At 43.1% G+C, this 11,068-nt stretch overlaps 1 protein-coding gene across 1 annotated transcript in view; it reads left to right on the top strand.

Annotated features, from left to right (window-relative positions):
* The window catches only part of LOC130373762 (uncharacterized), a 43,409-nt gene that overhangs the window by 8,311 nt on the left and 24,030 nt on the right, over positions 1-11,068 (top strand). The gene's annotated exons all lie outside the window — the stretch shown is intronic.

Below are 11,068 nucleotides of genomic sequence, written 5' to 3' on the forward strand. Positions count from 1 at the left end.
AAGGTATCACAATACCCTCATGCAAAAAGCGATACGATACGCAAAGTTTTTAGTATCAATAATTTTCTTGGAGAAAAATGACGGGACAGGTGAAATATGGAGTTATTGTAAATAAAGGATCAGAAGTGTCCACGAAACGCGGCTATCGACACTCAAATTCGATTTCTAATCGGAATAGATCTATTCCTATCATGCAATACGAATGTACTGTATATATGGCTTTTACCAAAGTGGTAAGTGTACTTCTGTATTTCTCTCCCGCACAACCGTTATTTTGGTCTGGACTTATGTGATATATGTAAGGGATAATGTTGTACAGAACGCCGGAAAATAAGCCCCGACAGGGCGAACCGGGTCTTGCTTCGCCCTGAAGGGTATTGTTTTCGATGATGATCTGCGATGTTTTATGCATCATCCCGCTTATTACACGGCTTCTTGCCAAAACAAAATAATATCTTCACACGTCTTTTACAATTACCATTCGTAGTGTTGATCAGCACAGAAATAGTCTGCCGAAGTCGTTGACGTCAATTAGCAACCGGACACGCTTGGGTCGATAAGTTACCGGACTACTTGCAGAGTGCTAAGAAAGATGTGAATCTGGCAAAAAATCCACTTCCCTTGACAGCGGTCTAGTTCGGTGTGCATAAAAGTACAGACGGACCAATTGAGAACTACTGCAGCTGCTGATGCCATCTCTCTAAGTTAAAGAGTAGCCGCAAGAGTAGCCGCACCCACCCCAAACCAATCTGAATAAATGTATACGTGTCGATTAAAGCGGACTACACACCTCTTATATTCCGCAGAGAGCTAGAGAGCTAACGTTATGCATATTTAGAATTGGAAATTCGTCCAAGCCTTTATACCACAGATAATCTAGGGTCTATAGCATATAACCGCGTTGTCGGATTACAGTTTGACAGTTTAATTTGCTCAACAAGCAGGAAAGGACCAAGTTGCTGAAAGTTAAACCATAGTGAGACCGAGCTGGACCATTATTCATCTCTTTTCCAGATATTTTAGATTTTTCATCGTGGTATCGGTTCAGTATCGAGTATCAAGGTTTTTTCGGGCAGGTATCGTATCGAAGTCATAATTTTGGTATCGTGCAACACTAATACACACATTCGCACCATAATCTTACCTGGTTTTGAGATTCTTTGTTTGTTTGTCTAGTAATGCTTCACATCTTGTTGCATATTCTACTTCTGGAAAATATTTTTTAATGGCCATGAACTGTAAGAGACTGATAAGCTTAACCATGGATTGAATACCAATTAATCATCAACTGATATCACTCGGTTGTATTGACGATGGCATTTCGTTTGATATTAACGATAAGATGTAAGCTAAATGGCACGTTGCTGTACTTAACTGTGGGCATGTTGTACATGTTGAAAACATCTATTAACAAGAGCGGTTGTGTTATTTCCTTCAACAGTGCTGTTATTTAACAATTTTACAACACTTTTATTCTTCATGGCTGGCCAGACAGACAGCCAACACATTAATAAATCAAGAACACATCTGTTACTCAAAAATGGCACAGCCCTGCCCTATGTCACATCCTGGTTCATACGGTGCAAACCACAGATAGTCTGCTCAGTGTTGCACTGAAGCAGCTATTCATCGGATTCGCCTACGAAGAGAATGTCTATGTCCTCTGACCTATTTGCTTTAGCACATGCTATCTTCAAATCTTGACCTGTTGGTTTCCTGGAAACCAGTCGACAGGCTGCCATGGTTCAGTGCGAGAGTCATCTAATACTTCAAATCCAAATATGTTTGGCTTATGGAAAGATTGAGACATTAATTCAAAGAAACATTGCACTTGACAAATTGAATGCCACGCTCTGGGAAAATCGTAGAGACAAAGAGGATTTAGGAATGCAAAGCATGTTGGAATCTTGTTATAGGAAAGACTGCTTCCTGAAGAAGCTCACTAGTTTGCCACACCTATTCTGTGACAGTTAAGAAAGAAAGAGAAAGAAAGAATGTTCTTACTGACCTAGCTAACTCTCCTATCTTGTGCTTTACACCTGAAGTACAAGATAGAACGAAACATGCGTTTGAAAGTGCATTTAAAGACTAGTCAAATGCTATGCATCCTTTGTAGACAAGAAGTGAATCTGAGTAACTAACTAACCTCCAAGAGAAATGTTATTTATCCTTGGCAGGGAACACAGTTACACCTCAGTGGGAACTTGATACACTCGTATTCATGAATGTAAATCAAAAGCACGCACCCCCAGAGCATTATAATGGAGGGCATAGTGGAAACACACTATTAGTTGTTGTTGTTGATGATTCACGCCTGCGTATATTGATGGTCACTGTTGTGCTACGTTTGTCTATTGGGTAAGTGTTATCGGGGGTGCTTTATACAGACACACTTTTAAACTTTCAGCAAACGTGACCGTTTTTATTGGCGAGATATTTCTGAACTTGTTTCACAATTTATTTTCAGAAAAGTATCAGGCTTGTAGCCTTGATTGGCATATGGGATGTTATGATGAACAGAACAGAAGATACCAGGAGGACAGTAGAATTTTCTGTAAAGAGAGCCGGGGAGCGCTTTACTCGTTGTGAGTGAGGGTGTTGGGCAGGGCCGTATTTGTTTCGAATACAGCTGAAGTTTTAAGGTTCTAGAAGTGGCTTTGGCAAACAACACCTTGAATCAGTAATATATTTATGGCACCAAATAGTACTTCATACCACAACATCACGAATGAGAAAAAATTGGACAAATACGTAGACTCGCCAAATTGTGATTGCAATTGCATATGCTGACACAACCCAGAAAGCAAGACCAAGGCAACGATGAATACTACAATAACTATGTATGTGTTTGTTTTTATACAAAGGATCAAAAAGAAAACAATTATCTCCGAACACTTTCTGAGTCACATATTACTCATGCAAATCCATGAAAGTTACTCACCACCTGCTATTCCCTAAATATCAACAGCCAGGTATTCTTAGTGAGAAGTTGGCAGACGAGTTGCTGAGTAAGCACCCAAACTCATTTGTCTCCAATGCCTTCCTCTTCTTTGATGTCCCGTCAGCTGTTGTTTTTTCTACTAAGTTGTCGTTTTCAGAGAACGATTTGTAGCCTTAGCAGCAAGTGGCTATTATCACTCACTAGCTGGCCCCCGCTAACCCGAACTGGGGCCCTGGCGAACAGGTGCATGAAAGGTGTTAAAGACGGCGCGAGGCGAGGCCCAACATTCGCCGTGACAAATTTACGAGCTGTTGCAACTGGTTATTTGAAACGTCTCACGCGCTGCTGCTCTTAGAAAAACTCCCAGGCCGCTGCTACTCGGGTGTGCGCTGATTTGAACCTTAAGAGGACAGGTGTGACACGGGTGAGCGGTCTTACGGGGGACAAGAACCTGACCCCGCACTGTCCTTGCTCCTCTGGTGGTCACACCATTCAAACCCCTCTGCCAAACATCCTTTTGAAAGCCACAAACAGGATTGGGTGGCCTTTGTAACTCTGTACTCTTGATAGAATCTCATCAGTGTGACTGCAGAGGATAAATAAGGGTCTCTGCTCTTGTGTGTCGGTGGGTTGTGATCTTCAACCTAAGCGATATACCGAAATAAGGCCTTCATTTAGAGAAAGAAATTCCCGGCCAACAGTTTGTGAATGTTAGACCCTGCTCCGAAAGCAGGTAGCGTTCTTTTCATGACGTCAAACAACTTTTAAGTTTATTCTTCAGCGTCACAAGCGAAGGGAAGTGGGCAGCGAGCTTTGTGTGGTTGTGGGGAGCTCTGTCTGGGCAGTGGTTGAGGTGATTCTGGCGTCAAAGAGAGGGTTAGGCTTCCAGGACACTTTTAGTATAATGCCACGCTGTGTGTGGATGATAAAGTTTATTCGTAGCAACAATTGATTTTGTGATATTTGTGTCCGAGATAGGGTCAGCCTTCCACGACACATAGTATAACAATGTAGTGTGTGAAGCTTTTGATAGACAGAATCACTCATTATAACGCTCATACACAATGATTAATACTAAAAAAGTATCGTAATCGGTGAGTGAGCATGAGATAACATGCTGATGCCCCACTGTTTCATAGAACTCTAAAATTTTCTTTTTTTATTCTTGGTGTGTTCGAGTTCCAGTTAAAACAGCGGGTTGTCTTACACTTAAAAGGAAGAATGTACGTCATCGCCAAGCTGAATCTTGGATTCCAATCACTATTGATGGCACTGTAGTTGGAAAAACTCAATAGCATGTTGGGATAGCACGAACATGGATACCACACACGGAATTCCAGTGGAATCCTGACAGCAGTTGGTTTTCTAAACACTGGTTATCTTGTGTTTATAAATGTGACAAGGCTTCAACCAGTCTGTCATTCCCTCCTTTGCATTTTTGAGCTCTCCCTGTGGCCCTCAGAGGGGAAGGAGGTCACAGGTCAATGCCTCACCGCGTTACGGGACAGGCTTTTGCCACTATTACCTTCCAAGCTTTGATCGTTTTCCCACCCTCCTAACCACCATCCCTGACCCCCACCTATCTACAGCTCTCTACGCTTGCTGCCCTGTCAGTCTCTTCTGCCTTGCTCCCCCAAACCCCCCAGGCTCTCTGGTCAAGGGTCAAGTTCAATTCTGCCATAAAATCCCTTCCCAGGGTTGGACTTTGCAGACCCCTAGCTCCTTAAAAAACAGGGGTACTCTCAAAAGGCCATTGGGTCTCAAAGGTCAGTGAATGCACCATTGCATGTGTGGCGCCAGCTCAACAAGAGCCAACTGTAGATTATTGTAAACATTTGTATTAATTAGTTTGAAAAGCACTTTACTAAACAAATGCATTATTCATTAGTATTGGATTCATTTTTATGCAAAGTAAACACAGCAGTCATCACATTAGCTTAATGAAATTACATTGAAATCTAGAGAGTTGTTCTTGGATAGGATATTCCTAAATTTATGATCGTTAGGTAAATATACAGGGGGAGTTGTTCAACTACGACTAGCATTGAGAAAAGGCAGCATAAGTATTCTTGCCAAAACATTGTGAAACACTGTGTTCTGGCTAATAGGCTGTTTCAACATTGTTTTAATAAAAGACAAGTAGGAAATATAGCATTTGTGGAATATTTCATTGAGGCCTTCTTCTGAGAAAGGGTGCTTGCTTGTTGCTTCCTCCAGTATTTCCCCCTCTCTCTCTCTCTCTCTCTCTCTCTCTCTCTCTCTCTCTCTCTCTCTCTCTCTCTCTCTCTCTCTCTCTCTGTCTCTCTCTCATTGTGTTGGATCTAAGAATATAACTGCGAAGAGTGCCTGTAGTTGATCCAGGGGGTGGGAATCGACATCACACGGCAGATCACTCGGCCATGTGCATCTCATCAGCGCCGTAAATATTCCCGCCGCGGTCCTGTCATAGAACATAGGGCCATTCATCACCATGAACCAAACAAGAGAGTTGCATCACATCATTTCCTCATCGCAGGTACTGTTTACACTGGAGCATGGCATGTGATGCTGTTTGTCAGCCGTCATGTTCCCATGGGCCACAGTCCTCTAGCGGCCATCTTGGTTTTACCTTGGTTCTAAGCGCTACCTGGGTAGATGTAGCATTCCCCCCGGATAGCTTTCCCCCAAGCTAGCGTTCCCCCAGCTAGCATAGAGAACCAAAATGGCCACTAGGCGGATCAGGCCCATTGTGTCTCGCCATGGCCCTTGATGACTAATCTGCGGTACATGCATTAGCATATATAGCAGACATATTTCCAAATGCAGGAACGAATTTCTGTGTGCTTGGCAACCCACTATTTCTCAGCAACATATTTTTTTTGTACCCTTTAGTTCGCTGCAACACTTGTGAAACCTACACCTGGATAGAAAAAAAAAGGAGAGAAAAAATGCCTGTCTCACCACATTCATGGGCAGCCATGCCGGCTCTGCTGTGGCACGCTGGGGGTTGTTTTAAGTCTCCTCGGCGCTTTGAAACCGGGCTCTGCAGCAGACAAAAGGAGTTGTATTGTTGGCATGCTTATCTCTCCCCGTTTGGTATGACACGAACAATGGAGGCCCCCATACGCACAAAAAAGTGAGCTGTTTATAATTTGGACGGATATCAAATCGCAGTGTCAAGTAGCACACCTTTGTCTCGGCGGACGGATTGAATAGCTTTGATATCACCTATTGTCTCGTGGTTGACCATTTGGGGAGTTTTGTTTTTTTCCAAGCAAGTTCCCTGATTACCTGTATTATGGTGGAGAGATCCGTCTGAGGGAGATCCGATTCTTTTTTTTGTTCTTCGAGGCTCATAAAGAGCGTCTTAGCGAAGACACACATTATACGCCAGTTATAAGCACTGTATTTCATCCTGACACCCGCCCCATCTCCTGCATTATTTAAATGTTATGTATGATTTGTACAACACTTAGCTTGTTAGCAGTCATTTGTCAAGAGGCTCTGGTTAAGGCAATAAATGTGCCGGAGAAATGCTGGCGTTAACAGAGAACGAGACAATGATTATTTCGGGAGTTTGGGCTACGCAGGGTTGGTGCTTTGAGGAAAAAAGGGATGGTACGCCAAGCAATCACCGTCCTTAGTCTAGTGACAGGACAGACCAAGGGGGCCTCTGAAGACACGAGATGGTATCAGCAGAGATGATCCTGTAGGGTTTACCAAGCCACACACACACACACACACACACACACACACACACACACACACACACACACACACACACACACACACACACACACACACACACACACACACACACACACACACACACACACACACACACACACACACACTAAATTTTTACGCACACGTACAAAGTACGTTCAAGCAAGATGCAAGAACTAACTGGAACATGACCGATTTCTAACTAACTAACTACTAACTTACTAGATATGTGCATGCATACACAGACATACACACACACACACACACACACACACACACACACACACACACACACACACACACACACACACACTTAAATGTGCACGCAAACACACAGTGTCAAAACATGAGCACGAGATGAGCGTTCAAGTCGGGACATGCCTAGCATTTTGGATAAAGATCCCGTAAATGGCTCGCCAAAAGAGAAAAAAGCTTTTGAGAGAAGAACAAAACATAAGCGTTTTAATTTGGTTCAAGAGCTGGGGGAGGGGACGAGGCCCGGGGTGGGGGTCGTGTTTCAAGAGCTGTTTCAGACACGACCAGACCTTACTCTGTGTGCATGCACATGTGAGTGTGTATGTATGGAATAACTACGTTTCCCGAACCCTTGAAAGCTGTCTGATCCCCATTAAGCAATGTGTGAATTGACCTCATAGCGTGACTTCATGCCGCATTTATTATTGACTATTCTGGAATACTCCGAGATCCCTGCTGGTGACATTTTTGTGACACTGTTAGAAGTTTGACAAAAATTGTCGACAGGCTTTTTAAGTCCATTGAAAACATCCTGCATCTGCTAGCTATTACGGTCCATGGAATGACGCTATTTTTTTTTTTTATATGATTTTTATGAAAATATCACGAAAAACACACTACCACACATTGAAACAAACCACTAATGCGCACGAAAACGAACTCCTCAGATGACCCATGGATATGAAAATACCGAACTGAAGTAGATTACTAGAGAGTTCAAACAGGTTTCTCTGGGTGCTGGCAAATGTATATCCTCGCTCGCGCAGCATGGCATAGGACTATAGGTCTAGTCTTGTTTATTAATAGAAGCTCATCACAGGCTTCAATTCATAATTAAATATGTTTCCTCAAAAAAGCTTAGGATAATGTTCACATGTAATACCGCATGCAACAGCTACTTGAAAAGAATAGGGCATTTGGTTGCCAGGAATGACAACATGTGTGATGATATTTTCAGATCCTCACAGTTTTGGGGCACCCTCAGCTAAGCCACTTCTTTCTCCACACTCAAAAACGTTCAGTTCCTGTTTTTCCTCCAGTTAGCCACGGCTATCCCACGATCGTTTTTGGTTGTTTTCTTTCTTTTTTCGGTGACATTTAAAGCTTCTAAAATGGATTTGTCTGTTTACATTCTGAATTAAATTCAAATTCGACTCTTTTAGCCAATTGAGAATATTTGAAGCACAGTCTTTGAAGAACAATTGAGGTATTGTTGTCTCTGCAGTAGAAGAAAATGGTGATTCACAGGTCCCGGGAAAAGATGATTCAGATGTAGATCCACAATGGTTAACAAACTACTAGTGGAAATTCACAGATTTATTGGTACTACTTTCATGAAGACCGCTTTTTGCACACAAGGACTGACACAGAACCATTCATTTTTTTATTTGACATTATTAAGTGTGTTCGTTTTCAATCCCATTCAATGTCACTCCTAATGGTGTTTTCATTGTTCTTTCCACGCTGTTTATACAGTCCTAATTTCGTTGTGTTTTGGCTACAGCAAACCTTTCCGATTACTTCCGCACTCATCAGTTCAGTCGGTTTAATGGTTATCAAACAGACCTGAGTTAAACCCCGTGGCGGTACGTCAGCCAATCCACATCCCACCACTACCTCTTGACAAGCAACAGTGGTTGTCCACACATCTATCTGATCTGAGGAGCTAAATTTAGCAAACAATGTCAGGTATTTATATATTTATATAATTTTTATTTTTTGATTTCGGGACATGCACAATGCTACCGCGCTCCCTCCCTGCCGGGGAGATTTGAATAACTGCTGCCTGCCTAAAAGCGATAAGAATCACACGGTAAAGGAATACATGGGACACGCCTGAGGGCCAACAAAAGGCATCTTGTTTTGGTTTGAGCTTTTTTTCAGGGGGGGGGGGGGGGGGGGGGGGGGGGGGCACTGTCAACAGTAATTTACAAACAGGCAAAACAAGAGACGAGAATAGCTCTCTGTGTTTGATACTTCTCCTCTTGTACCCGTTGCACCATAGCAAAAAAGCAACTAAGCTTCCTTTGGGTTAAGTAATGTATGTGCTTTATTTGTTTAGTTCTGTCATGCAAACTCCTTCTTTTGCAGTTTCCTTCCAAGTGATTTCAGGGCCGGTTGTATTCACAATTGTTTGTTTAACAACAGTGTTCAAGGCTTTCCCTGGTTTTAACTTCCAAAAAACAGCCTCGATTTCTTTCAGAGCTCCTTCCCTCCCCTCAGGTCATGGAAGCAGTCAAGGCATTAATCATGTGAGTGACAGGAGGATGGACCTATGGCCTGCACGGCCATGTTCATTGGCTGGCCGGCTACTGGCACGGCCTTTTCCTGCACATCTGCGTGAGAACAGAGATCTGTGTACAGGATCTGCTGGAACTAAATGTTTTCAAATCAAGATAATATTCCCCTATGCATTGCTGGCATGCTCTAAAACTCTCTCCCTCACTGTCTTTATTTCGCAGTCTCGAACTCCCCTCACCAACTCTCTTTTTATTTTCTCTCTCTCCTTCGCTCCCCTCTCTCTGCCTCGCCCCCCTCTCTCTCTCGCCCTCTCTCTCCCCCTCTTTCCCTCTCCCTCTCTCTTTCTTGGTTTTGGCAGGCCCCCAACTCCATGACTGCAGTATTTCCGTCAGGCTCTCCTATTTTAGTGTCTAAATACAGTTCTTATGCTTTCTCTCTTTGGAGCTACATTTCGGAGCAACACTTTGTTGTTTGCACAAAGTCTTTCTCTTTAATTATCTGGGTTTCTAGCACTTTTAAGACTTTTGTCAATACTTTCACCTTCACATAAGCTTGGAGTGTAAGAAGGCTAAAGTTACAAACTTAAATCAAAGCTAAGGTCAAAGCTAAGGTTTGAATCCCTCTCACGGTGATACATTGTCCATCCTAATAGTGCATTTACCCCGGCCAGCCCCCTGAGTTTGAATTGTTTTTCTTGCTTATGTATTTATTTATAAATCTTTTACTTGCATAAGTAGGCTTTCATGTGCGTCTGTTATAAGGGTCCACACCCCCACGTAGTCTTTGGATGTCACCTAATTACACAATGCTGAAAAGATGTGAAATCCTTTAAGGAGTTGGTTGGGGCTCCCTGAGTGACACTAGGAGGACGCTAGTCGCCGACGGAGCCTACTTCAAAAGCTCTACTTTTAACCAATCTTATAATGGCCTTCTTCTTTTCTCCCTCGTTTTCCTCTAAAATAAGTCACAGTTAAATGCTGGAGAAGGGTCTCTGTTGGCCTCCCATTTCATGCTCAGCCTCTGAACTTCTTATTAAAAAAAGGCCTATGGAGAGACGGCGACGGGATTTCTTTTTGTGTATACTTCTTTTGGAGGGGGGGGGGGAAATAACTTAAAACATTTCCCACTGTAAGGAACTCAAATGCTGTGGGGAGAACAAAGACGCGGCAAAAACAGCCCTCAGCAAGGTCACCCCCTTTCACCGTTTTTATGAATGTTTTATGGTCCTTACTGTTGCTTCACCGTAAACATGGGGATTAATACATAACCCATGTGAGAGACACTATGGCTCTCTCTTACACAATACGGGCATCTGTGAAGAGCATTTGTTTTTCATTCCCTTATTTTTATTTTTTTACTGCTCAGCAAATATATACTCTTAATAAGTCAGACGCCTAGCAGCCGCGTTCTCACCCTTAACACCCTTTACAAAAATGGGATCAACAAATCATGCATGCTTACACAAGGGCGGTGACAACAGGGCTGTTTCGGCCCTGCTGATAACGCTGGGCCTCTCCGCTCTCTGTTCTCCCTCTCCGAGCGGCAGCACGCTCGCTGGCTACAGGCTTCAAACTCTTCAGTGGCATCGGCCTGGTTCTCGTTACCTTGTGATTGATTTCAAGTCTGATCAGGTCACAGAATTGAAGATGGTGAAAAAAGTTGTCGATTTTTTTTTACGCAGTTTTAAACAACATTTTAAAACGATTTAAAACAAAGGTTACATATACGTTCCTCTGTATCCTTTTTTTTTGTATGGACAGGTGGAGTATGTGTGAGTGCGGGGGGGGAGGGGAGAGAGAGATGTGGCGCTGTTTAAATTTGGACGGTGGCCACGTTTCGTCTGCCGTGGGGCCTCTGAACAGACAGTCCAGCCGGCTGCCTTGCTTGTGTCTTGCGTTGATTGTGTTAAGACTTTAGTCTGTGCCA

This window comes from Gadus chalcogrammus, chromosome 20 (genome assembly GCF_026213295.1).
Source record: "Gadus chalcogrammus isolate NIFS_2021 chromosome 20, NIFS_Gcha_1.0, whole genome shotgun sequence".
NCBI classification, from domain to species: Eukaryota; Metazoa; Chordata; class Actinopteri; order Gadiformes; family Gadidae; genus Gadus; species Gadus chalcogrammus.